General features: G+C 38.5%; 2 long non-coding RNA genes and 1 pseudogene across 10 annotated transcripts in view; 1 reads left to right on the top strand and 2 right to left on the bottom strand.

The window, feature by feature from the left end:
- The window catches only part of LOC140845100 (uncharacterized), a 61,894-nt gene extending 45,196 nt beyond the window's left edge, over positions 1 to 16,698 (top strand). For all 9 annotated transcript variants that reach the window (XR_012123788.1, XR_012123781.1, XR_012123786.1 and 6 more), the window contains 2 exons: positions 51 to 16,418; positions 16,624 to 16,698. This is a non-coding gene — a long non-coding RNA (uncharacterized lncRNA). The remainder of the gene's footprint in view (positions 1 to 50; positions 16,419 to 16,623) is intronic.
- Positions 16,699 to 20,198: 3,500 nt separating this feature from the next.
- Positions 20,199 to 21,563, bottom strand: LOC118971800 (uncharacterized). The gene is made up of 2 exons (XR_005060462.2): positions 20,652 to 21,563; positions 20,199 to 20,340 (listed from the first exon to the last, which is right to left on the bottom strand). It is a non-coding gene; the product is annotated as an uncharacterized lncRNA (long non-coding RNA).
- A 1,406-nt stretch (positions 21,564 to 22,969) lies between these two features.
- Positions 22,970 to 26,628, bottom strand: part of LOC140845285 (disintegrin and metalloproteinase domain-containing protein 18-like) — a 41,743-nt pseudogene continuing 38,084 nt past the window's right edge.

The raw sequence follows: 26,628 nt of genomic DNA, 5'->3' as shown, positions 1-26,628 counted from the left end.
TAGTTTTCATTCCTCGTAACATTTATATGTTCACATTCTGCTTAATTCAGTATCACCTGCCTCACTCCACCAGTACACACAGAAAGGAGAAAAATGTAGGTCTGCCTCTGGTGAATGTGATCTTCCTGAATAGTGCAACGGATCCTCTGCGTCATGTCAAGAAAACTTTTGTTCAGGATGGCCATCCGTGTGGAGAGAATCAGTGGCTCTGTGTCAGTGGGATCTGTGTCAGCAGCACAACACAATGCCCGGATACATTTGGTGAAAGTATTTATTATAATTTGATTTTCCACATGTGTATTTTTTTTCCTGGACACTAAAGAAACAGATGTTGCTAGGTAAGAGTGATTTGTTAAATAATGTGATTTTGAGTATAAGTCTCTTAAAGGCTCATGGGAAGAGAAAATGTATACTATGAGGAAAAAACCATACAGGTTGTCTAGGATTAAAATTCTGAATTATTTTCACAAAATAAAGGGAAAGATTCAAAATCCATGAAATCTTCACTCAAGAAGGCAGAAGGCAGACAGAACACAGGCTACACTTGTGTCTTTCATTCCATATCCATGGTTTTCTAATAGAAGATCTCACCTAAGCCAAGCCTGACCTACAGCTTTTAGAGTCTGCCTATGTCCCTAGGATCACCAGTGGCTGAGAATTGTTCCCTAAGATACATGAAGTTTCTCTCCTGTGGAAATTTTAATGTTCAGTGGTCTTAGGTGCCACTGTACTCAAATGCCTTTCTAATAAAATAGAAAAGTTTTAGCGATTGAAATTTAAGGGGGGCTGTCAAAACTGCAATCTTTTTTCCATGAGGCTTCCTTGAAGCTCTGAAACTGCTCAGGAACTTGGTGAATTAGGTCAGAAACATTAAAAAGCCATTACATATTTCCCTGCAGTCACAGGATGATCAAAAACCTGTGGTGGAGGAATCTTACCTCCAGAAAATCTTAAGCCGTTTTCTAAAAGCTTTCGCTGAATTTTGTAGCTCCTCTGTTAACAGGCTAGGACACTGTTCTGAGGTTCTCCAAACAGAACCAGCTCAACATACCTCTTCACATTCAATAGGGTGGTATATTAAAAAGATAGATAATAGAAATTGGCAAAATAAGATGTGGCAAAATCAGGACATTTATGCATTGCTGGTGGGAATATAAAATGCTGTAGCTGCTTTAGAAAACAGTTTGGCAGTCCTTCTAAATGTTAACATAGCAATTGCACCCTTAGTATATACCGAAGAGAATTGAAGAATCTATCCCCCAAAATGATCATAGCACCACCGTTACTCGTAGTAGAAACAACGCAAATGCTCATCAGCTGATGAATGAGCTAACAAAATATGGAATATTATTAGGCAGTACAAATGAATGAAATGGTGATATTTGCTAAATGTGGTTGAATTTTTAAAATATTGTGCTAACATAAGGAAGCTGGCCACAAAGGCCCACATATTCTATGATTCCATTTATATTAGGTGTACAGAATAGGCAAATAGAGACAAAAAGTAGATGAGTGGGTGCCTGGGGCTGGGGAAGGGGGAGAGAGGAGGAATGTGTATGTTGTTCGACATATATTCAGTTTAGTACTACAGCATATTGATAGCCACCTTTACTGTCACAATTTAATATTCCTGAATGTGGAGCAATACAATATCTGTTTTCTTTTATGGATTGTATAGTTCTTGTTCTTAAATGTGGGTCTATAATCCATTTTGAGTTAATTTTTGTGTATGGTGTGAGATATGGTTCCAACATAATTCTTTAGCATGTGGACATCCGGTTGTCTCAGCATCACTGATGAAAAGATGATCATTCCCCCATTTAATTGACTTGGCACCTCTGCTGGAAAAACTTTTGACTGTAAACATAAGAGTTTATTTCTGGATTATCAATTCTATTCCATTGATCTATATGTTAATATACTTACGTCAGTAGCACTATTGCCTCAATCACTGTAGATTTGTAGTTTGTTTTGAAATCGGGAAATGTGAGTATTCCAAGCTTTTAAAGATTATTCTGGGTCTCTTGCATTTCTTGAATTTTAGAATCAACTTGTCAATTTCCACGGAAAAAGCAGCTAGAATTTTGATGATAATTGTAATGTTACATCAAGTATATTAAGGCTTCAAATCCATGAACATGGGGTGTCTTTCCAACTGTATCTTATTTAATTATTTCATGTTAAATGTTTTATAGTCTTGTAATTATCACTGTATAGTACTTGCACTACTTTTGTTAAATTTATTTCCTGATATTTTATTCTTTTTGATATTATTAGAGATAGAATCTTTAAACTTCATTTTTGGGTCATTCATTACCAGATACCAATTGATTTTTAATATTAAACCTTTATCCTTCAACCTTGTTGAAATCTTTTATTAGTTCTAATGGTTATTTTTAGAGGATCACTATGATTTCTATATATCAGAAAAATTTCAAATGAAAATGGATATAATTTTATTTTTTAATTTACAACATGTGCATGCCTTCTATTTTTTCTTCTTAGCTATTTTTCCGGCTAGGACTTACACTACAATGTTGAATAGGAAGAGCTCAGGGCAGATATTCTAAATTGTTAGTTATCTTGGGGTCGCATTTTTAGCCATTAACTATGATGTTACCTATGGTTTTTCATAATCCTCTTTATTAGGTTGAGGAAGTTCTAGTTCTGTTACTCAATTAGTTCAGTTTTTTTTTCTTTTATCAATAAAGAGGTTTTTCAGTCCTCATATGTGTCTATTGAAATGATCATTTATTTTGTCTTTTATTTGTTAATATAGTACATTATACTAATTGCTTTCCAAACTTGCATTCCTGGAAAAAGCCCCACTCTGTCAGCATGCATTATCTTTTTTTATGTTGGTGGATATGATTTGCTGGTATATGCTTGAGGATATTTTTCTTGTAACCAAATACGTACAACAAAATTTCCTGTTTTTACCATTTTAAGTGTACAATTTAGTGCCATTAGGTGGATTTGCATTTTTGCACACATTACCATCATCCATTTCTAGAAGTTTTTCAATTTCGAAACTGAAACTCCACACCCATTAAATAATAACTCACTCCACCATCTTTCTGTCTCTACTGTCTGGTAAACACTAGTCTTTCTGTCTCTATGAAAAGTGACTACTCTAACTGGATACCTGATACAAGCAGAATCATACAGTATTAGTCTTTATGTGAATGCCTTATTTCACTTAGCATAACGTCTTCAAGGTTCATCTATATGTCAGAATTTCCCTCCTTTTTAGGGGTTGAATAATATCCTACTGCACACACACACACACGCACACACCATATTTTGCTTATCCACTCATCTGTCAACGGACTCTTGGGTCACTTCCATGTTCTGGCTATTGTGAATAATATTGCTATGAACATGAGCATGCAGATAATCATTCAAGTCTCTACTTTCAGTTCTTTTGTGTATACACCCAGAAGTGGAATTGCTGGATCATATGCTAATTCTATTTTTAATTTTTGAGGAATTGCCTTACTGTTTCCCATAGCAGCTGCACCATCTTACATGCTCACCAGCAATGCACCAGAGTTCCAGTATCTCTACATCCTTGTAAATACTTGTTATTTTTTTGTGTTTGTGTGATCATAGCCATCCTAATGTGTAGGAGATGGTGTCACATTGTGGTTGTGATTTGTATTTCCTTAATGATTAGTAATGTTGAGCATTTTTTCATGTGCTTTCTGGCTATTTGTATATCTGTTTTGGAGAAATTGCTGTTCAAGTCCTTTGCCCTTTTTTTTTTTTTTTTTTATATTTAAAACATTATTTATTCTTAAAGAGAATTTATATTAAAATTTTAAAAATTTACAAAGCATCATGATTTTAAATGTAAGAGTTTAAAATTTCCTGTCTCATTTTCTATTAACCCAGTACCCCTTTCCCATGTCAACTGGTATCACCAGTTTCCTTGGTCACTTTACAAGTCATTAGAAATTAGTGTATCCTTTTTTTTTTTTTGAAAGGGCATCTCTCATATTTATTGATCAAATGATTGTTAACAACAATAAAATTCTGTATAGGGGGGGTCAATGCTCAATGCACAATCATTAATCCATCTCAAGCCTAATTCTCGTCAGTCTCCAATCTTCTGAAGCATAACGAACAAGTTCTTACATGGTGAACGAATTCTTACATAGTGAATAAGTTCTTACATGGTGAACAGTACAAGGGCATTCATCACAGAAACTTTCAGTTTTGATCACGCATTATGAACTATAAACAATCAGGTCAAATATGAATATTCGTTTGATTTTTATACTTGATTTATATGTGGATCCCACATTTCTCCCTTTATTATTATTATTTTTATTTTTAATAAAATGCTGAAGTGGTAGGTAGATGCAAGATAAAGGTAGAAAACATAGTTTAGTGTTGTAAGAGAGCAAGTGTAGATGATTAGGTATGTGCCTGTTGACTATGTGTTAATCCAGGCTAGACAAGGGCAATCAAACATCCACGGATGCAGCAGATTTCTCTCAGAACAGGGAGGGAGAGGTTCTAAGCCTCACCTCTGTTGATCCCCAATTTCACACCTGGTGGCCCCCCTGTGACTGTGCTTGTCTTAGGTTGTTCCTCCCTTGAGGAATCTTACCCGTCTCTGGCTAACCAGTCATCTTCCGGGGCCATACAGGGAAATGTAAAGTTGGTAAGTGAGAGAGAAGCCATACTGTTTGAAAAGGTTAGCTTTTTACTTCTTTGCATATTTATGCCCTGTGGCTTCTATGCCCAGCATTTGTCTTGAGGTATCTTTACCACTTCGAAGAATTATGGTACATGGTAAATTCGATATGAGGCACAAATTCTATTTAAGGGTTGTAATTAGGAAGGAAGAAGAAAAGCTATAGAAGTAGCAGGCGGAAGAAAACATGGGAAGATTGATTATTTCTTTGACATATCTTCTTGTAGAGTAACTTAAGCATGTATAGGTTTTAAACTACTAATTAAATTGCACACACACATTAACATAATGGGAATACAGTTACATAACCAACGCAGATCTATAATCACCAGCCATCTCCAGTGAAGCCAAGAAAACTAGTTAGGCACCCTAGGCATTTGTGGAAATTTGTCTATGATATGATGGATATTGTCCAACTGTACTTGAACAGTCTGAGAGAAATCAGACAAATTAAAACAACCCATTCCTGGGAACTGTTCACATCCCATATGTTTTTTTAACAGTAGATAGTCTGTAGTTGTAAGATTTTGGAGCGCTACAACTTACACTTCTCCTAATTCTTGGTTGAGTTCCAACAGTATAGATCCAGTCAAATTTGTTTTACTGAAAGCACAGGCCAGCTTAGATATCTCCTTCTTCATTCCAATGGCAAGTCCAGGAACTGGTGGGATGGATGCAGCTACAACTGCAGCATCACCTGGATCTTTGTTGAGGTTTTTTGATAATCATCTTCTGGTATGACTCTTCCAGAGAGTGCTGATGTTGGAAGTTCTTCTTCATATCATATCTTAGTTCATTTTCTGGGTAGCCAAATTAGGCTTTGATCCTCTGTATAAACACAAACAGACCCTTTGCCCACACTTTGATATGCCCTTTATACCATTGTGTAGAACTCATTGGAGGTCAGCACATAGGAACTCCTTTTTTTTTTTTTAAGAGAAAGGAATATTATCAGAAAAATGTACCTCCATAGCTGATAATCTGACACCCTTTAAGTGATCAAAATTAAGGATATTTAAAGTATGCATTAATTGTTGATTTACAGTTAGTTTTATCCTATCAGGGAGTAATCCCCCTTTTCTTTCTTTTTTCTTGTTATCATTAATCTACACTTACATGAAGAATATTATGTTTACTAGGCTCGCCCCTATACCAGGTCCCCCCTATAAACCACTTTACAGTCACTGTCCATCAGCATAGCAAAATGTTATAGAATCACTACTTGTCTTCTCTATGTTGTACAGCCCTCCCCTTTCTCCCTCCCCCACACGCATGCTAATCTTAATACTCCCTTTCTTCTTTTCCCCCCTTATCCCTCCCTACCCACCTGTTCTCCCCAGCACCTTTCCCTTTGGTACCTGTTAGTCCATTTTTGGGTTCTGTAATTCCGCTGCTGTTTTGTTCCTTCAGTTTTTCCTTTGTTCTTATACTCCACAGATGAGTGAAATCATTTGGTATTTCCCTTTCTCCACTTGGCTTATTTCACTGAGCATAATACCCTCCAGCTCCATCCATGTTGCTGCAAATGGTAGGATTTGCCCTCTTCTTATAGCTGAGTAGTATTCCATTGTGTATATGTACCACATCTTCTTTATCCATTCATCTACCAATGGACATTTATGTTGCTTCCAATTCTTGGCTATTGTAAATAGTGCTGCGATAAACATAGGGGTGCATCTGTCTTTCTCAAACTTGATTGCTGCATTCTTAGGGTAAATTCCTAGGAGTGTAATTCCTGGGTCAAATGGTAAGTCTGTTTTGAGCATTTTGATGAACCTCCATACTGCTTTCCACAATGGTTGAACTAATTTACATTCCCACCAGCAGTGTAGGAGGGTTCCCCTTTCTCCACAGCTTCACCAACGTTTGTTGTTGTTTGTCTTTTGGATGGCAGCTATCCTTACTGGTGTGAGGTGATACCTCATTGTAGTTTTAATTTGCATTTCTCTGATAATCAGCTATGTGGAGCATCTTTTCATGTGTCTGTTGGCCATCTGTATTTCATTTTTAGAGAACTGTCTGTTCAGTTCCTCTGCCCATTTTTTAATTGGGTTATTTGTTTTTTGTTTGTTGAGGCGTGTGAGCTCTTTATATATTCTGGACGTCAAGCATTTATCGGATGTGTCATTTTCAAATATATTCTCCCATACAGTAGGATTCCTTTTTGTTCTATTGATGGTGTCTTTCGCAGTACAGAAGCTTTTCAACTTAATGTTGTCCCACTTGTTCATTTTTGCTGTTGTTTTCCTTGCCCGGGGAGATATGTTCAAGAAGAGGTCACTCATGTTTATATCTATGAGGTTTTTGTCTATGTTTTTTTCCACGAGTTTAATAGTTTCATGACTTACATTTAGGTCTTTGATCCATTTTGACTTTACCTTTGTATATGGGGTTAGACAATGGTCCAGTTTCATTCTCCTACATGTAGCTGTCCAGTTTTGCCAGCACCATCTGTTGAAGAGACTGTCATTTTGCCATTGTGTGTCCATGGCTCCTTTATCAAATATTAATTGACCATATATGTTTGGGTTAATTTCTGGAGTCTCTAATCTGTTCCACTGGTCCGTGGCTCTGTTCTTGTGCCAGTACCAAATTGTCTTGATTACTATGGCTTTGTAGTAGAGCTTGAAGTTGGGGAGTGAGATCCCCCCTACCTTATTCTTCTTTCTCAGGATTGCTTTGGCTATTCGGGGTCTTTGGTGTTTCCATATGAATTTTTGAATCATTTGTTCCAATTCATTGAAGAATGTTGCTGGTAATTTGATAGGGATTGCATCAAATCTGTATATTGCTTTAGGCAGGATGGCCATTTTGACGATATTAATTCTTCCTAGCCATGAGCAGGGGATGAGTTTCCATTTGTTAGTGTCCCCTTTAATTTCTCTTAAGAGTGACTTGTAGTTTTCAGAGTATAAGTCTTTCACTTCTTTGGTTAGGTTTATTCCTAGGTATTTTATTCTATTTGATGCAATTGTGAATGGAATTGTTTTCCTGATTTCTCTTTCTATTGGTTCATTGTTAGTGTATAGGAAAACTACAGATTTCTGTGTGTTAATTTTGTATCCTGCAACTTTGCTGTATTCCGATATCCGTTCTAGTAGTTTTGGAGTGGAGTCTTTAGGGTTTTTTATGTACAGTATCATATCATCTGCAAATAGTGACAGTTTAACTTCTTCTTTACCAATCTGGATTCCTTGTATTTCTTTGTTTTGTCTGATTGCCATGGCTAGGACCTCCAGTACTATGTTAAATAACAGTGGGGAGAGTGGGCATCCCTGTCTGATTCCCGATCTCAGAGGAAATGCTTTCATCTTCTTGCTGTTCAGTATAATGCTGGCTGTGGGTTTATCATATATGGCCTTTATTATGTTGAGGTACTTGCCCTCTATTCCCATTTAGCTGAGAGTTTTTATCATGAATGGATGTTGAATTTTGTCAAATGCTTTTTCAGCATCTATGGAGATGATCATGTGGTTTTTGTCTTTCTTTTTGTTGATGTGGTGGATGATGTTGATGGATTTTCGAATGTTGTACCATCCTTGCATCCCTGGGATGGATCCCGCTTGGTCAAGGTGTATGATCCTTTTGATATACTGTTGAATTCTGTTTGCTAATATTTTATTGAGTATTTTTGCATCTACATTCATCAGGGATATTGGTCTGCAATTTTCTTTTTTGGTGGGGTCTTTGCCTCATTTTGGTATTAGGGTGATGTTGGCTTCATAGAATGAGTTTGGGAGTATTCCCTCTTCTTCTATTTTTTGGAACACTTTAAGGAGAATGGGTATTATGTCTTCTCTGTGTGTCTGATAAAATTCCAAGGTAAATCCATCCTCCCCCGGGGTTTTGGTCTTGAGTAGTTTTCTGATTACCGTTTCAATTTCTTTGCTCGTAATTGGTTTGTTTAACTTTTGTGTTTCTTCGTTGGTCAGTCTTCGGAGGTTGTATTTTTCTAGGAGGTTGTCCATTTCTTCTAGGTTTTCCAGCTTGTTGGCATATAGGTTTTCATAGTAGTCTTTAATAATTCTTTGTATTTCTGTGGAGTCTGTCGTGATTTTTCCATTCTCATTTCTGATTATGTTGATTTGTGTTGATTCTCTTTTTCTCTTAATAAGTTTGGCTAGAGGCTTATCTATTTTGTTTATTTTCTCAAAGAACCAGCTCTTGGTTTCGTTGATTTTTGCTATTGTTTTATTCTTCTCAATTTTGTTTATTTCTTCTCTGATCTTTATTATGTCTCTCCTTCTGCTGACTTTAGGCCTCATTTGTTCTTCTTTTTCCAGTTTCGATAGTTGTGATGTTAGACTATTCATTTGGGATTGTTCTTCCTTCTTCAGGTGTGCCTGGATCGCTATATACTTTCCTCTTAAGACTGCTTTCGCTGCATCCCACAGAAGTTGGGGGTTAGTGTTGTTGTTGTCATTTGTTTCTATATATTCCTTGATCTCTTTTGATCTGTTCATTGATCCATTGATTATTTAGAAGCATGTTGTTAAGCCTCCATGTGTTTGTGAGCCTTTTTGTTTTCTTTGTAGAATTTATTTCTAGTTTTATACCTTTGTGGTCTGAATAATTGGTTGGTAGAATTTCAATATTTTGGAATTTATTGAGGCTTTTTTTGGGAGGTAGTATGTGGTCTATTCTGGAGAATGTTCCATGTGCACTTGAGAAGAATGTATATCCTGTTGCTTTTGGATGTAGAGTTCTATAGATGTCTGTTAGGTCCATCTGTTCTAGTGTGTTGTTCAGTGCCTGTGTGTCCTAACTTATTTTCTGCCCAGTGGATCTATCCTTTGGGGTGAGTGGTATGTTGAAGTCTCCTAAGATGAATGCATTGCAGTCTATTTCCCTCTTTAGTTCTGTTAGTATTTGTTTCACAAAAGCTGGTGCTGCTGTGTTGTGTGCATATATATTTATAATGGTTATATCCTCTTGTTGGACTGAGCCCTTTATCATTATGTAGTGTCCTTCTTTATCTCTTGTTACTTTCTTTGTTTTGAAGTCTATTTTGTCTGATATTAGTACTGCAACCCCTGCTTTCTTCTCACTGTTGTTTGCCTGAAATATGTTTTTCCATCTTTTGACTTTTAGTCTGTGCTTGTCTTTGGGTTTGAGGTGAGTTTCTTGTAAGCAGCATATAGATGGTTCTTGCTTTTTTATCCATTCTATTACTCTGTGTCTTTTGATTGGTGCATTAAGTCCATTTACATTTAGGGTGACTATTGAGAGATATGTACTTATTGCCATTGCAGGCTTTAGATTTGTGGTTACCAACAGTTCAAGGTTAGCTTCTTTAGTATCTTACCGCCTAACTTAGCTCGCTTATTGAGCTGTTATATACACTGTCTGGAGATTCTTTTCTTCTCTCCCTGCTTCTTCTCTTCTGCTACCTGCCCGGTTGCCATGGAGTTTATATCTGCTGTTGCTGTGGGCGTGGCCTGGCTGGTGCTGCTTCTCCAAAATGGTGGAGCCCCGTTGGAGGGGGAGCTCCGGGAGGCTATTTATCTCCGTAATGGGCCTCTGTGCTCCCTTTTGCCCAGGGGGCTAGCGTGCCCAGAATCCCCAGATTCCCTGCCTCTGGGCTAAGTGTCCTGTCCTGCCCCTTTAAGACTTACAAAAAGCACTCTCCATACCAAAACAACAACAGCAACAACAAAAGAGGAAAAAGAAAAAAAACACGCAATTTTCTTTGTCCTCAGGCGCCTGTCTCAGGCACCCGCTCACCGGTCTTGCTGCCCTGTTTCCCTGGTATTGGGGTCCCTGTCACTTTATGACTTCCAAAAAGCACTCGCCAAAAAAAAGGGAAAAACACGTGATTTTGTTTGTCCTCATGTGCCGGTCTCAGGCACCTGCTCACCGGTCTTACTGCCCTGTTTCCCTGGTATTGGGGTCCCTGTCCCTTTAAGGCTTCCAAAAAGCACTCGCCAAAAAAGAAAAAAAAAAACGCTCCGGTTTCTTCCCACCTGCAGGGATCTGGGGGGAGGGGCACTCTGGTCCCGCTGGGCCGGGGCTTGTATCTTACCCCCTTCGCAAGGCGCTGGTTCTCGCAGGTGTGGATGTGGTCTGGATGTTGTCCTGTGTCATCTGGTCTCTATTTTAGGAAGAGTTGTCTTTGTTATATATTCATGATTCTATGTGGTGTTGGGAGGAGAGTTCCGCTGCTCTACTCACGCCGCCAACCTAGCTCCTACATTTCTTATTTTTCAAGTTATCTCATACTAATTCTGCTAATAGGCACTGTCTTTTAATCAGTAAGCATGAGACAAGGAAAGGCTATAACATAATAAATGCAATGCCATGATTAAAGGCCACTGTTACATTTTAAATTGCAATGCTATGTAATTATATTACAGTCAGATGGTTCATAGTCAATCAGAAAACAATCCTGAGGTTTGGAAAAAATTCTAAATCATACACTGAAATTTTAGTTATATAAATGTTCAACGTAAAAGAAAAATATATACCATGGTAGTTTATACAAAAACTTTATACAAAATAAAGCTTGAAAGACTATAACACTGAAAGCATTAGTGGAGATAAAGAACAATATATCATAATGTTAAGGGTCAATCTAAGGGGATGCGACAATAATAAAAATGCATTAGTCAGTGTTCTCCTGAGAAACAGACCCAATAGGGGATAGATAGTTGACAGATACAGATAGAAACAGTAGATGATGACAGATAGCTATAGACAGACAGATGACAGAAAAATGGATGGGCGATAGAAAAATGAAATTTATTATAGGAACTGGCTCCTATGATCTGCTGTCTGCAAGCTGGCAAACCAGGGCAGCTGGTGGTGAAATTCAGTCTGAGACTGAAGACCTAGGGCTGGGTAGCCAATGGTGGTAAGTCCTGGGTAAAAATGGAAGAATCAGGAGTGCCATTGGATGTCCAAGGACAGGAGAAGACAGATAGCTCAGCTCAACAGAGAGCCCAGTCATCCTTCCTTGATCTCTTTATTCAGGCCCTCAACAGGTTGGATGATGCCACTCCCACTGGTGAAGTAATGCTCTTCACTCAGTCTAATGATCCAAATATTAATCCACCCAGGGGCACACTCACAGATACACCCAGATATAAAGTTTCATCAGATATCTGGGTATCCTTAAGTTAACATATAAAATTAACCATCACAAACCATCACAAACCTACCCCTTGTCAACTTGGCATGTGCATCTCCTTAAGCAATACTCATTCTCCAGTGAAGGTTTAATTCTGCTTACCATGATACAACTATCCTGCATACAGCCGAAAATGGACTAATCCCTTCCCCAGGAGAGGAGATAAAACCCTTAAGGGATGGTGATTCTTTTAACATCCCATAACTTAAATACTATGATGTAAATTAGCAATACTAGAATACTGATATAAAATCAGTACATATTATGTTACATGCAAAGGGAATAAAATAGGGGAGAAAAGCTAAGGTATTTGCTTTATATACACACATACACACATACCTAAATGTATTCATAACAAAATAAGGAGGAAACACTCATGACATTACCATCCTTGTTTCTGTAGCTGCTCACACGGTTGTAGCTGGTGTTTATAACCACTTTCTTCGACTACCCATTCTGTATTTCCTCTGACTCCAACAAGCACCTGAGCTGGCTCGGTGACCCAGACCATCACTTCTGAAGGGCCTGGACCATTAGCAGCAGTTGTAGCTTTCTGCTGACCTTAATTACAGGGCGTAGTAGTGCTGAGAAACATCATAGGGGATCTCCTGCATTGCACACATACTCTTTCTTCCATCCTTTGTGGAGTGGCTGTCCAATCTCCCCTTGGTAATCAGGGTCAGTCACCCCAGCCAACACCTTAGCTCCCTTCTTTGCCTGTAGATTCAGAGGCACGAGGAGCCCAGTGAGGCCAGTCAGCCATCTTAACTTCCAGTTCAAGAAATCACAGTTGTGATTCCCAGTGAGAGCGTTCCTCCTCCTGGGACTAATGCCTCTAGGCCAGCAGAGCTTAGAGTTGTCGAAACAGGAGGCAAAAATTTTTTGCTAGTGGGTGGCTTGGAGTAATAGTGGTGCCACTCCTATTTCCAGCTTTCCATTTCTAGACTCATGAATCCTGGATATGGGAGAAATAGCACCACATATTGAACACTGATTCGGAGCATATACAGTCCTCTAGAGAGCCTTGCCCAGCCCTGAAAGGTATTGCTACTTAGCTGATGCTGCAACTGAGTGTTCAAAAAGCCATTCTACCATTCCGCCAAGCCAGCTGCTGCAGCTGGTGGGGAACCAGTGAATTCCATTCGTCCAGGCTCATTGCCATGCTGCTTTTGCTGTGAAGTTAGTTCCTTGGTCAGAAAAAGTGCTGAGTAGTATAACATGATGGTGGGTAAGGTGTTCTGTAAGTCCGTGGATGGTAGTTCTGGCAGAAGCATTGCATATAGGGAAGGCAAATCCAAATCCAGGGTGTCTTTGCCAATAAGGGTAAATCAGTGCCTCTTCCACGATGAAGTGGTCCAGTGGAATCCACCTGTCACCGGGTGGCAGACTGATCGTTGGGAATGTTGCCGTATCTGGGGCTCAGCACTGAAGTCGGCTGCTGGTAGATGAGCGCTCATCAGTGACTGCAGCCAAGCGGGGCTGGTGAGTGGAGGTCCCTCCTGCTGAGCCCATCCATAACCTCCATTCCTGCCACCATGGCACTTGATCACGAGCCCATAGGGAGATACCAGGCGTGGCAAGGGAAAGAGCCTGACTGCTGTCCCCAGAGTGGGTCACCCTCTCGCCTGATTATTAGCATCTTCCTCCGCTGAGGTCACCTTTTGGTGAGCATCCACAAATATCATCACATTTTTGCCCACTCAGAGAGGTCTATCCACATACAACTTCTCCAAATTTGTCACCAGCTTTCCACATGGTCCCTTCTAAGTCCCTGAGCATCCAGTCAAACTGTGGGTTCATATATAATCACATGTCTGGCTAATTCTCCTTCCAGTCAGAGTGCACAACCAGGTACGATGCCGGATGTTCTGCTTTCTTGGGAGGATTGCCCTTCACCACTGTCTTTCCAGGTTGCTGAAGATAAGGGCTGTACTGCCCACTTTTGAGCGGTGCCTCTGCACCGTGAGGCGTCATCTGTAAGCTAGGCCCAAGTCGTCCTTTCCTCTGTCAGCTGATGGCAGGGAACCCCTGAGGCCAGACATGCAAACTCGGGGAAAGAAGGCAGCGGAGCAGGAGTGGGACCCGTGGGCATTTAGACCACTTCCTCGGGTAAACTACCTGTACCTTCAAGGCCTGCTTGGTCATATATTTAGCACTTCCATCTGATGGTGGAGTATTTCTGTGCACACCCAATTTTATGGCTTGGTGGTTCAGAAAACACCTGGTTCATGAGGGGCAGCTGAGGTTGTACAGTAACCTGGTGGTCCACAGTCAAGCACTCGCTCTCTACTAAGGCCCAGTAGCAGACCCAAGAGCGGTTTCTGCAAAGGAGAGTATTATCTGCGCTGTGGCAGGGCCTTTCTCCAAAATCCTACAGGCCTACACTGTGACGCACCCATGGGGCCTGCCAAAGGCTCCAGATGGCAGCCTGTCTGCCACGGCCACTTCAGGCATCATTGCGTCTGCTGGGCCGCGTGGAGCAAATGGCAGAGCAGCTTGCCTTGCAGCCTGGACCTGAGGCAGAGCCTTCTCTTGCTTGTTATGTGTAACAGAATCGAACAGCAGGTAGCAACTGGACTAGAGATTAGTGCCAGTAAAGTAACAGACCGATTTAACTGTCAGATCTGTGGGAATGGCAGCTACATAGGCAACTGGACCAACTCTTGGTCTCTTGAATTGTTGCATTTGCTCTGAGTGAGGCCTAACATGTCAAGTGTCACTATTTATATGTAAGAATTAATTCTCTGAGAAATAAGTTTGGATGCCTACCCTACCTCATCTTGTTATAAAGGCTTGTCTTCATGGCTTGGAGGACGCATTGAGCCTTTTCCCAGCATCCAATAAGATCTTCACACATGTAAATTCAGTTGTCTATCCCCAATGTTTGTGTCTCAAGATACATATTTCAGAATTGTGGAGTTCTTGAGGACTTCAGCTATGGAGTCTGATTATCTTAATTTAACTCCAATTTCCTAACTTACTAACTCTATAAATATAAGGAATTATTTAAATTCTTTGTCTCTGTTTCCTCATTTCTAAAATATGGATAACAAGATCTCAGCAAGAAATGTAGGTAGAGAGGCAATCTGTGTAAGCGTACCAGTACCCAGGAAGTAGTCAATAATCTTGCAATATTACTAACATTATAGAAGTAGGAGAAAGAAATTAATAACAAGGGGTAGAGTAATTGAAGCTGGAGTCAAGATAGATGATTGCTCATAAATATTTGAAGATATTAAAAGTGCTTTATAACAATTGTAAAATCTCTGGATAATATTAACATTAATAGTTCTCAATATAAAAACACAACATCAAAAGGTGCTTTATCTTAGTTCTTGATTTGGCACATGAAATTGACAAACAGGAGTCAAGATGATGAATTATGAGGATAACATGCCTCCTACCTGGGGTATTTTTCAATTTAAAAACTCATTTGATGAGCTATATCCATTGATGAACAATTAAATTCCTTAATTTGCCTTTAACTCTGTGGCAGATTGCTCTTACTATTGCTGCCTTCTGCTGTAGAATTGTGTACAAAAATAGCATCAGTTATAGGAAGTACTGCGATTTTGAGCATAACCAAGATAAAAAGCAAGATCTGTGCTAACTACTCAATTCAGATGTGTTAATACCCACTTTACTTCCCACAACCAACTGGTGGTTACATCCAACTGTAGGTCTTTTTCTACAATTGGTCAGAAATTTAAAAAGGGTAAGCACTATTAAGTGCTTTTTGGATATCAAAGTAAAAATCCATTTACTATTTTCCTGGATGTTGTCTGCATAAAAGTTGGGATAAAATATGTATCTACAACAATGCTTCTCTAAAACTTGATGATTTGCGTGTAAATTTTCCAGTTCCTAACATTTCTTTCCATAGTTATATTTCCACCAATAACTATGTAAATGGCTGTTTGGACTACAATCCCACCTCCGCTGCTCCTTCATTAGGCCTGTAAGTCCTTCAGCTGCGTTTAGTTGTAGTTTATGGTACTTACACAGCCTCCATTCTTTCGGTGGAATTGCTTACACAGTTCGTGACCAGATTTTGTGATGTTTGACCAAATAATCTCTTATAATATCTCTTCCAAAAGCTGGGGTTACTTTCTAGAAACCGTGGAGATATTTTCACAGTGGTTTAAGAGAGAGCTTGCAAAACACCTGTGCCAGGTATCCTTCAGTTCTGTTCATTTCTACCAATTTGTGTAAATATCTATATAAATCACACTAGTCCGAATTGTTCTAGTTTGTGCTAACTTGGATATAAAATTAACTAGCTTGGTAAATTAAAAGGTGCTGAGGGAGATTTTATACTATTATATCCTTTACAAAAGTGAAAAGCCATTTTCTTTTCCCATGGACCCAAGTTTTCCTTCCATAAGTCAGCCTTCTTTTTTTCCCTTAAGGGTCACTAAACAGATTGTGGTTTGGTTTTACCATGTTACAGGGAAGGAGAAAAAAGCTGTAATCACAGCTGACATGGCTTCCTATTGGACAGGTGTTGGGTTTACTGAGCAGCTTTGGTTGTTCCTGGGCTTCTAGCAACATGATGGATGTCTAACCACCTGGAATCTGAAAATAAAACCGGTATATATGAGACATTCTTCTTGTGTTCAGTATTTCTAAACATTAATCCAATCCAAGCAATAGTCCAGACTTATTGTGAATTAATTTTGAATACTACTTATAATGCATTTTTTAATGCGTATTAAAAGTAAATTTTATTGAATCTCTTCTTGCACTTCCCTCTCTTCCTAAATTTATCTTCTGAACTATCTTTATTTCATTTCAGAGCCATGACGGCAGTTAAAGTGAGGGCAAATAGAAAAAATGCTATTTTGTTTTTGGAAGAGCACCACGTTGTTTTATAAAACAAAGGTATATTCTGAGCTACAATATCAGAATACCTTTTACATTTTCAGAAGTGATCTTCAAAGGGAAGGCAAAAACAGCATGCCACATTGGAAAAACAGTCTGGCACTTTTCTTTCAAAACCAAATGGACTCTTACCCACTGATCCAGCCTCATGCTCCTTGGTATTTACCCAGTGAGCAGGAAACTTAAGTCCACACAAAATCACACAGATGCGTAGAACACAGTTTTCTTCATACTTGCCAAAAATTGGAAGCAGTAGATGATTTCCTCAAGATGAATGAACTAAGCAACCCTCTGGTCAGATCAATAAAATGGAAAATTACTCAATGATGCAAATAAATGAGCTGTCAGACCATGAAATGACATGAAGGAAATGTAAATGCATTATGCTAGGTAATTAAGTCCAATCTGAAAAGAATTATCTACTGTCTGATAACAACTATATGACATGTCTGGAAAAGACAGAAGAATGAAGATAGTTAAAATCAGCGGTTGCCCAGAGTCTGGGTGGGGAAGAAGGATGAACAGGTGGAGCACAAGGGATCTCTAGGGCAGTGAAGTGACTCCGCATGGTCCTGTAAGAGTGGACCCATGCCATAGACCTGTCAAAACCCACAGAATGTGGAACACCAAGAGTGAACCCTAATGTAAACTTTGACTTTTGGGTGATAATGGTATGTTAATGCAGGGTCATTGATTTGAATAAATGTACTGATCTGATGTGGGATGGTAGTTGGGGAGGCCATGCATTTGTAGGAGCAGAGGTTACAGGGGAACTCTGTTGTCCATTCAGTTCAGTTGTGAACCTAAAATTGCTATTAAAAATAAAGATATTTCTACAATATTCTAAATTTTGCTGGTCTTGGATATATTTTTTCATGGTAAACCTGATCAATTTGAATTTCTTAAATCCTATTGGCTTAACTGGTTTAGATAAACTAGTATTTCAAGATTATAAAGTTACAAAATTATGTGTTCAACTAAATTAAACTGTAAAATGCAATTTCTTTCAAAAGAGATATGTACTTATATACTTGTGGACAAAAAGTAATTATATTGTTCTTGGTCTGCTTTCAAATTTTCTCTAGAGAAAATAAAAATTGGTTGCTTTAGTTCAAGATAGCAACTAATGAACAATGAAGAGCTTATACTGGTATAATAGTTTAAAATCTAAATGATATATACAAAAATGATATTCAAGACATAGTGGTAATTATATAAATTTGAGCTCAAATGACAAAGCCATGGAGTAAAGTTGACTTTACAAGTCTTTTCCAATATTTTATGACTATGTCAACATGAATTATGTTTTTTAAACTCAATACACAAAATAACTGGCATAATTCATTTTTAATCTTTATATGTCTACATTAATTTTTATATTTCATCTTTGGTATATTTTATCATATTCCACTCTATAAACTGCTATGTAAAATCCACTGCTATTGATATTATTATTAAAAAATGGGTTCTGGACTTTAAAAAATAGAGTAAAGGGGAAAATTTTAATGTTACATTTTATTAAAATGTAAAATTATTGCCATGTCTGATAACCTCATTTTAACAAGCATTTAATAATAGTAACTAAGTTAAAACTTCACGTCCTGTATCATCATATTATAATTTTGATTATTTTAATTAGAAAAATAGGTGTTTGTGTAGGTTTTATAAAACTAAGACAATTAGAAAAATAAAATATATGGAAATTTTGTCCAAATGAACAAACCAAATTCATAAGAATACATCATTAAACAACCAAAATCACAACCAAAATAACTTACATCAATGAATTTAATATCCTAATTAAGAGACAAGGATTCTGTAACTTATGAAAAACATCATATGCACAATTTGATTAGAAGAGATTTACTTAAAAGAAATTAGGAAAGTTTTATATAACATAGAAATTAACTGGAAATAGTCGTGCAAAAACATTGTGTTTAAGCTAATGTGAAGCAGTTATGCTGTGGTAGATAGAGCTTGTTTTATGGCTCTCTGCTTCCCAGCCTCCTCCGTCTCTGCTAAAGATGTATCAGAGCTGGGGTTTCCTTTTTATTGCCTTAATTACTCCGAAAGCAATTTTAAAACTGGACCTAATTTTTCTTGGGTCAATTATGAGATACCTATTATTATAGGAAAAGGACGTGACTTCTACTTCTGGCCATTAAGAATTTAACTGGGCCACCCACTATAGAATTTATAAAACATCACACAACAGTTAAAAATTATATAAAATATTGAAATACACATAAACAGTCTACACTTTATATCTTTAAGTTAGAATTGTGATATTCCTGCAATGTTAATTAAAAATCAGTACTTTCTGATATAAATCTAGCTTTTATATAATATGCTTGTATAGAGTGAATTATCAAATCAGCTATTTGAGGTTAAATTTCAAAATTGGGATATTGGTGTATTTTTATTTTCAGATTATGCTAGACTTTACAGGATTTAAAACAGTTTGACACAGGCACTGGAAAAATTTTAAAAGCATAAGAAACGTTATTTGTTAGAACATATCTGGGAAGTATTTGGACATGGTGACTCAGTGAAGAGTAAATGGGAACTTTTCTATTTTTGTTTTTCAAAAAGTTTATTTTTCTGTAATTATTAAATTCCTTGGATTTTCCTCCTTTTCCGAAATAAATTTATTTTTTAAAAGACGTTTGTTCATAACTTTCACAGTGCTGCAATAAACATAGAGGTGGGTATCTTTTCAAATTAGTGGGGTTTTTTTCTTCAGGTAAATTCCCAGAAGTGGCATTTATGAGGTCATATGGTCTTTGTATTTTTAGTTTTATGACAAACCGTACTGTTTTCCGTAGTGGCTGCACTGATTTATACTCCCACCAGCAGAGTACTTATTTCCTTATTCTTCACATCCTCGCCAGCACCTGCTAGTTCCTGTCTTTTTGGTACCAGCCATTCTAACAGGCGTGAAGCGTTGTCTCTTCGGGGCTTGGGTTTGCATCTCCCGGAGGACCAGTGATGTGGAGCATCTCTTCCTGTGTCTGTTGGCCATCTTCTACGGGAAATGTCTGTTCAGGTCCTTTGCCCGTTGTTTAACGTTAAGTCACTCTCACTTCTGAGCGTCCTTTGATCCTTTGTGACCTAGAGAAAATAGAATCTTCCCGGATGAGTTGCTTTTAGAATTTAAGATGATCTATATGAGAGATCTACATACTTCCCCTTGAAGCAATGATTCAGCATTAGCTGACTCCGTGTGGTGGGACTTGATACAGAACCTACCTACCCTAAGAATCAAACGTGTTAGTATGACCTCACTTATGTAAGAGTATTTAAATTATACATTTTTTAGAGAGAGAAATTTTTGTTACTTTTTTTCCTGAGTCTGTATTTTAAAAATATTTCCACCACGTTTATATAGTACTTGGGAAATAATGAAAAAAATTAAATTACCAAAACGATTGCTCTCATTCATACAACGTAACTCATTAACAAAGTAAATATGAACACAAACATAATCTTAATGGATATGTATCCATTTATTTAAAATACACAGAAAATATACAGAATGTGTTCTAAATGGCATGCATGTAAGAAACATCATCACTGGTGTGTGTCTCGATCTTCTGTGGTTCTGTAACTTGCAGAAGTGATGTTCCAGCGTCTGCAGTAAGGAAAACGTGTATGAGCGTCCCCAGGGCCGGACAGCACCCTCCGAGGCTTCCCCAGAAGGGGCGTAGGTGAAGGGCTGGTCTCAGAAGCCCCCGACCGGGTCCCCCTCCGCAACTCCGCAGAGGGTGCGCGCCCTCTCCCTCGGGTGCAGGGTCAGGCCAGGGCAGGACACCGCGCCCAGGCCCGAGAGGAGCCCTCCGGCTGTCAGGCCCCGCGGGCCCCGGCGAGCGGCTCTGCGCGGACGCGGACGCGGGGCAACCCCGCCCGCCCGGGGGTCCCCCAGGAGCGGGCTCCTGCGCTCACGAGGGCCCACGGGGGTCAGCCGGCCCAGGCCTGAGAGGGTCAGCAACACAGGAAGCACCGTGCGGCCGGCCAGCCCCGCCACTGCGCAGGCGGTTGTGGAAGAGGCAGGGTTGAGCTTCCCAGCGTAGTGCGGCGGAGGGACGTGGCCTGCACCCCGGGGGACGGTGCTCATACGGGGATACAGGTGAGGCGGTGTGGTTGCCCTTGGAGGCGGGGCATGGGGAGGGGCCTGCGTCCTCTGCCGGGGGAGGGGCTGTGCTCCAGAAGCGGGGCGGGGCTCTGAGGAGCCGGACACGCAGGTGCAGCCGCCGGCCCCTCCACCGTCCGCGGCAGGAGATAACCGCAGACCCGCTGTGCTCCTGCCCACGTGGTGTTTGGTTTCCAAACATTTGATATTTTAATCGCATTCGGGGGTAACGCAAGGGTTATTGAGCTCACGTTCTCTGGAAACAGGACATTTGCTGGTCAACTTCTTGGCATAGTCCAGGTCATGGTTTTCTGGCACAATGACTGAATTACTGTAGTGAAGGAGAACAGAAAATAGAAATTCACAGTATTTTTAGTAGCAGACCACTGCCTATGTCAGTCAGCCTACTGCCAGAGTTCTAATTTAAGATGCAGCTCAAAACCACACTCACACTACGAGGATATCAAAAATCAATAGTATTTTAGATGTTTCTTAGAACAGTAAGTAGTCCAACTAAAATGCTAAACATTACATGATTTACTACTTTAGTACCGATTTATAATTTAAGTATGAGGCGAAATAATTTCACCCATGAAATGACTGGAAAACAATTGAAATCCACTTATTCAGTTTGGTATGCTTTTGTTTCTTAGAAAAACCTATGACTTAGGGAGTCTACGTGAAAGGCTAAACAAATTATTCCCAGTTAATATGGACTTCCACACTAAACGGCAAATAGAGTTAACTTGGAAAGAACTTTCATGTTTTAATATGCAGGTTGGTGGCTTACCTAGTTTCAGGGTTTTTTTTTCCAAAATATTTTTTAGTGTGGTTAAAATACACATAACCTAAAATTTACCATATTAACCACATTTAAGTGTATAGTTCATTGCTACTAAGTAAATTCACAGTTACCCAATCACACCAACCAGCTCCAAAACTCATAAGGCTGAAACTATATACCCATTAAACAGGAGCCCCCATTCCCTCCTCCCCACAAGCCCTGGCAATCAACATTATACTAACTGTTTCTAGGAATGTTACTACTCTGGGTACCTCATGTAAGTGGACTCATACAGTGTTTGTCCTTTGTGACTGCCTTATTTCACTTAGCATGATGTCCTTAAAGTTTATCCATGTTGTAGCAGTTGTCAGAATTTCCTTCTTTTTATGGCTGGATATTGCACCCCCAAATTTCCAGTGTCTGTCTAGACCACCACATCTTGCTCATCCATTCATCTATCATGGACACTTGGGTTACTTCCACCTTTTAGCTATTGTGAGTAATGTTGTGATTAACACGGAGGTACAAATCTCTCTTCAAGATGCTACTTTCAATTATTTTGTACCTCAATAGAGTAAAAGGCAAATTTAAAAAATGGGAGAAAATTTCCCTTATAAGGGATTAATACCCAGAATATACAGAGAACTCCCAAAACTCAGCAACAAAATCAAAACTAAACAAACAAAAGAAAAACCCAACCTGATTGACCAGGATTTGAATAGACATTTCTCCAAAAGAAGATTTAGAAACGGCCTATCACCACATTAAAGGATGCTCAAATCATTAATCATAGGGAAATATAAAAAACCACAATGAGCTACAACCTCACACGCATTAGGATGTTTAGCATTTTAGGTGGACTACTTCTCTTCTAAGAAACATCTAAGAATCATCCATCATCCACCAAAAGGGAAATCTATCTGAAGATGATGGTTTGAACTGAGACTAGAGAAAAGGAGATACTCAGTCTTTTCTATTATTTTGAACCAAAATTATCCTAAATGTACCAGGCTATAAACCAGATATGGATTTTCTCAAAACTAATTAGCAAAGCATATAAAAAGCAAATTAATTAGGAATATTACATTGCTTATATATAAGGAAGTGTACATATATGTGTGTGTTTCTATCTATATATATAGTTAAATAATTCTTTATGTAGTTATATATATGGTTTTATAGATATGTAACTGGTGTGTGTGTGTATAGATACACACATATATATAAAACAAAAGAGGGACATAATTTCTTGAACCCAAGTGGAGACCAACAGAACATGTTATGTATGAATGGAATTGTATTTCTCAGAAATTTCTTTCACTAATTATTTATTTACTTATTTTAAAGTACCCACCTGTCTATCTGTTACCACGTAACACTTTGTCGGTCACAGTCATCCATTATTTCCAGGTTGTGTGTGAAGCCAAAAAGATTAATGAGGATCTCCTAGTATCCTTCTTTAACTCTCCCAGCCTGGCTGGCCCTTTCCCCACTTTGTGATACCCAGTGTGCTCCTTCCTTAGTGTCTTCAGGGTTTCACTTAACATAAAATTTTCTTAGTGTGTTATAGTGTTAATTTCAATGACTGTTTTCGTGACAAGCAGAAAGACAAGTGAATTAGATTCGCATATTTTATAAGAAGGCCCAGTATTTTGTCTATTAATATTTTATGTTAAGTTCACTCAAATGAAAGATTGAGAGTGTTGTGAAGAGCAGGACTGAGAGGGTGTGTTTGCAGAGGCCATCCAAAAATATAACAAAAAGATGGATAAGAAGTTCCCTTGGAAAACTAAGAAAATAAAACAAAGGGGGGAAACCAGGTAATTCAGCTCTCATACACTCCATATATACAAAGTAGTGGTGGCAGTACTTCAGAGGCAAGATTGTCTTACCTGTAGCATCAAGTATCACAAAATTAAGTAAAGGGAGGGAAATAGGACTTTGTAAGGCTCCAGCCTAGTTGCCCTGCTAACTAAGTCCCTCATGACTCCAGACAGGACAGATGGTTCTATGCTAGCTATTCCAGAATCAGCTAAGCTTGAAGTCCTTTGTAAACTTAAGAAGGAAATACATGATGTAAATGAATATATTGCCGCAAGGTGAAATACTTTTATTTCCAGCTGGTTAAAATAACATTTTCAGTGGCTCCAATATATATATATATTACTTGTAGAAGAAATAAAGATGCAAGGCCTGAAGGTGCACCTCCCAAGTCTGCTGGGAGAGGTCATAAGGGGGCATCACTAAGGCTCAGCAGGGGGAAGTTTTGGATTGGGGAGATGTACTGAGCATGGGCATTACTCAGATCCCCCCAGTGATATTACCCATGAGACCATTCTTTGAATTTTCTTTTCTCTTTTTCTCTGAAAAGAATCATGACAGGCCAAAATTAAGTCACTTCTGCTTTCAGAGACTACGTACGGTCCATTACTTCCCTCAACAGTATACATGTAATGTGTGTACAAATGAAAGTTTTTTCATTAAGTGGACCACTTAATGGTGGTAGCTTTCAAGAAAACTGACATTTGTGAGGTTACTTTTAGGTACTTAAATGAGGGTTTCTTGCCTTCAGTGAGTTAAATGTTTGGTCAGAAGAGACACAGATGTAAGAATGGCAGGTATAAATTTGTAAGAAATAGTATCTAATTTCAAGGGAATACTGAAGAGAGATTTTTTTTACAGCATTTGAGAATACTAATAGGAAGTGTTACAGTGTTCTGAGACTTTAATAGAAAAATTGTGAGGTTCAAAGAATTTATTAATGAAAGTTTTCACACAGCTTCTAAATTAAAAAAGGGTTTCCCTAAAGAAAACCAACGCCAAAAGGTAATTTAGATCCCACTTGGAAAGGAACTTAAAATCATGCACCAAATAAATTCTTCTCTGATATACTAAGTCCCTAGCACAGAGTGGAACAGTTATCAGGAAAATAGTTCTAGGATAGTCCAGATTTTGACTTGCTCCAACATGCTAACAGCAAACGATTAGAAAACAAAATAGTAAAAATGGCATTTACACTAGATTAAAAATAGCACAGACTTAGGAATAAATATAACAAATGTACAGTACAACTATGAATTTATGACACTGGTCAGTGACCCGTGCAGTTTAAGATAATACATTATTTGTATATTTATATTTACCCTTCATATTCTGTGTTTTCTATTTTGCATACTTTTCTCATTTCATTTCGCTTCATAATCATAACGGTGAAAATTACACAAAAGGGCAGAAGAATGAGGAACCTCAGAATAAGCCAGTTGTTCTTTTGTGCATTGTAGCCTTTTTTAATAAAAATTGTATCTAGAAATGAAACATAGAATTCAGTGGATATTCACTGAGTATTTCAAGTGTGTTTCTTTTCATGTATTTGCATAAATACCCATAAAAACATAATCGAAACTTCAATATGCTGCAAACTCTTATGGGGGAGATAGAACCATACCTAAGCCCATGACCCAAAATGACGATGGGTACGTTTTTCATAGATCTCCTGTTTGTCTTTTACGCATATTAATTTTATGGTATTGTATACATGTCTTGAGTTTTGCTGACCACATTCAGCTTATTTATAACATCAATATTTTGAAGGGTAATACATTAACAGGAAGTAAGTTAAAAACTGAGAAGGGAATGGACTGTGGGAAAACCCCCATCCCTCTCCCGCCGAATTCACAGTTTTCCTCCTTAAAGGAAACCAACGGAGAGCGACGGCAAAGCTCGCGGCTTTCACCTCTTGCCGTGTCCTGGCTGACCTGCCGCGGTGACAGAGCTGGGCCTGCGGAGACGGGGCGGCCGCAGGGCAGGAAGCCACGGACTCACTCTTGCTAGCTGAAGTGGTTTTCATGAGGAAACAACTTTTTAGTGTGGTTTTGGTTAGTTTCCATAGAACTGAAGTGGTTCGTTTGACAGGTGGCCCGTCCTTTTGGCGGCTTTTGGAGGAGCGGTTTTCTTGATCTCCTCCCTCTACATTGCAGGACAACAGAAGTCCAGCTCAAGCTGCTCTAAAATTTTTTTTCTACACCATTGGTTTTCAGAAGCCTGATTATGATTTTCTTAGGCGTAAAGTTCTTTATATCTATCCAGCTTGAGGTCCACTTAGCTTCTTGTAACTGAACGTCGGTGTATTCCATCTTGTTTAGGAAATTTGGGGTCATTGTTTCTTCAAGTGTCTTTCCTGCGCATTCTTTGTCCTTTTCATCTGAATCACCCATTACACGGTAGGCAAGAATGGCTAATACTGTCTTAAAGACACAATGCTGAGTCTTATGCATGTATGTCCCTTATCTCAAGGGTCATAGTCCTATACTATTTATTATCTGGTAACAAATACCTCATCTAATTCTCTAGCATTATTCTGTCATGGCCAGAAACAGAAGGCCTTGGGACTACTCCTTTTTATTATCTTTCTTTCAAGAATCAGCAATAATCTAGAAATTATGTCCCTGAAATTATACCCAAATCTCTTATGCCACATAAAAAGGTACACATTTTTACCTTTACACATTATCTCACAAATTACTTTAATTAATTATAAGTGAATTATAATCTAAGGATTACCAATCCCTGACATCCCTACTTAGTTGAAACTATTATCAAACACCCGTGGATTCCTGTGGACATCTTCACGTGGGTTCTTCTACATGTGACCTAGACGCTGTCTATTCAAAGTCAAATTCATTAACTTCATGCTTTGTCTATCCTGATTCATTTATGAAAACATGGATAAACCATCATTATCCATTCTGGTGCTTGTGCCAGACACAACTGATCATCATGCCTTATTTCTTATTGCTAACAAATATTTGATATTATGTGATGACTTATTTATCTTCTCTTTCAGTTTACTTCAAGCTTTTATAATCAAGCGTAGTGCTAAGTAATTTACCTTCATTCCTCATGTTATGAAAACTGCTCTTCACTTTTTTGCCTGAAGAGACTTTCTGAATTGTGGATATCAATATTATTGCCTTCCCTGACACTTAATAACATGTTGTGGAGGTAAT

Source organism: Manis javanica, chromosome 12 (assembly GCF_040802235.1).
Source record: "Manis javanica isolate MJ-LG chromosome 12, MJ_LKY, whole genome shotgun sequence".
In the NCBI taxonomy this organism is placed as follows: domain Eukaryota; kingdom Metazoa; phylum Chordata; class Mammalia; order Pholidota; family Manidae; genus Manis; species Manis javanica.
The sequence above is the reverse complement of the archived record's forward strand: the minus strand, read 5'-3'. Positions and strand labels throughout refer to the sequence as shown.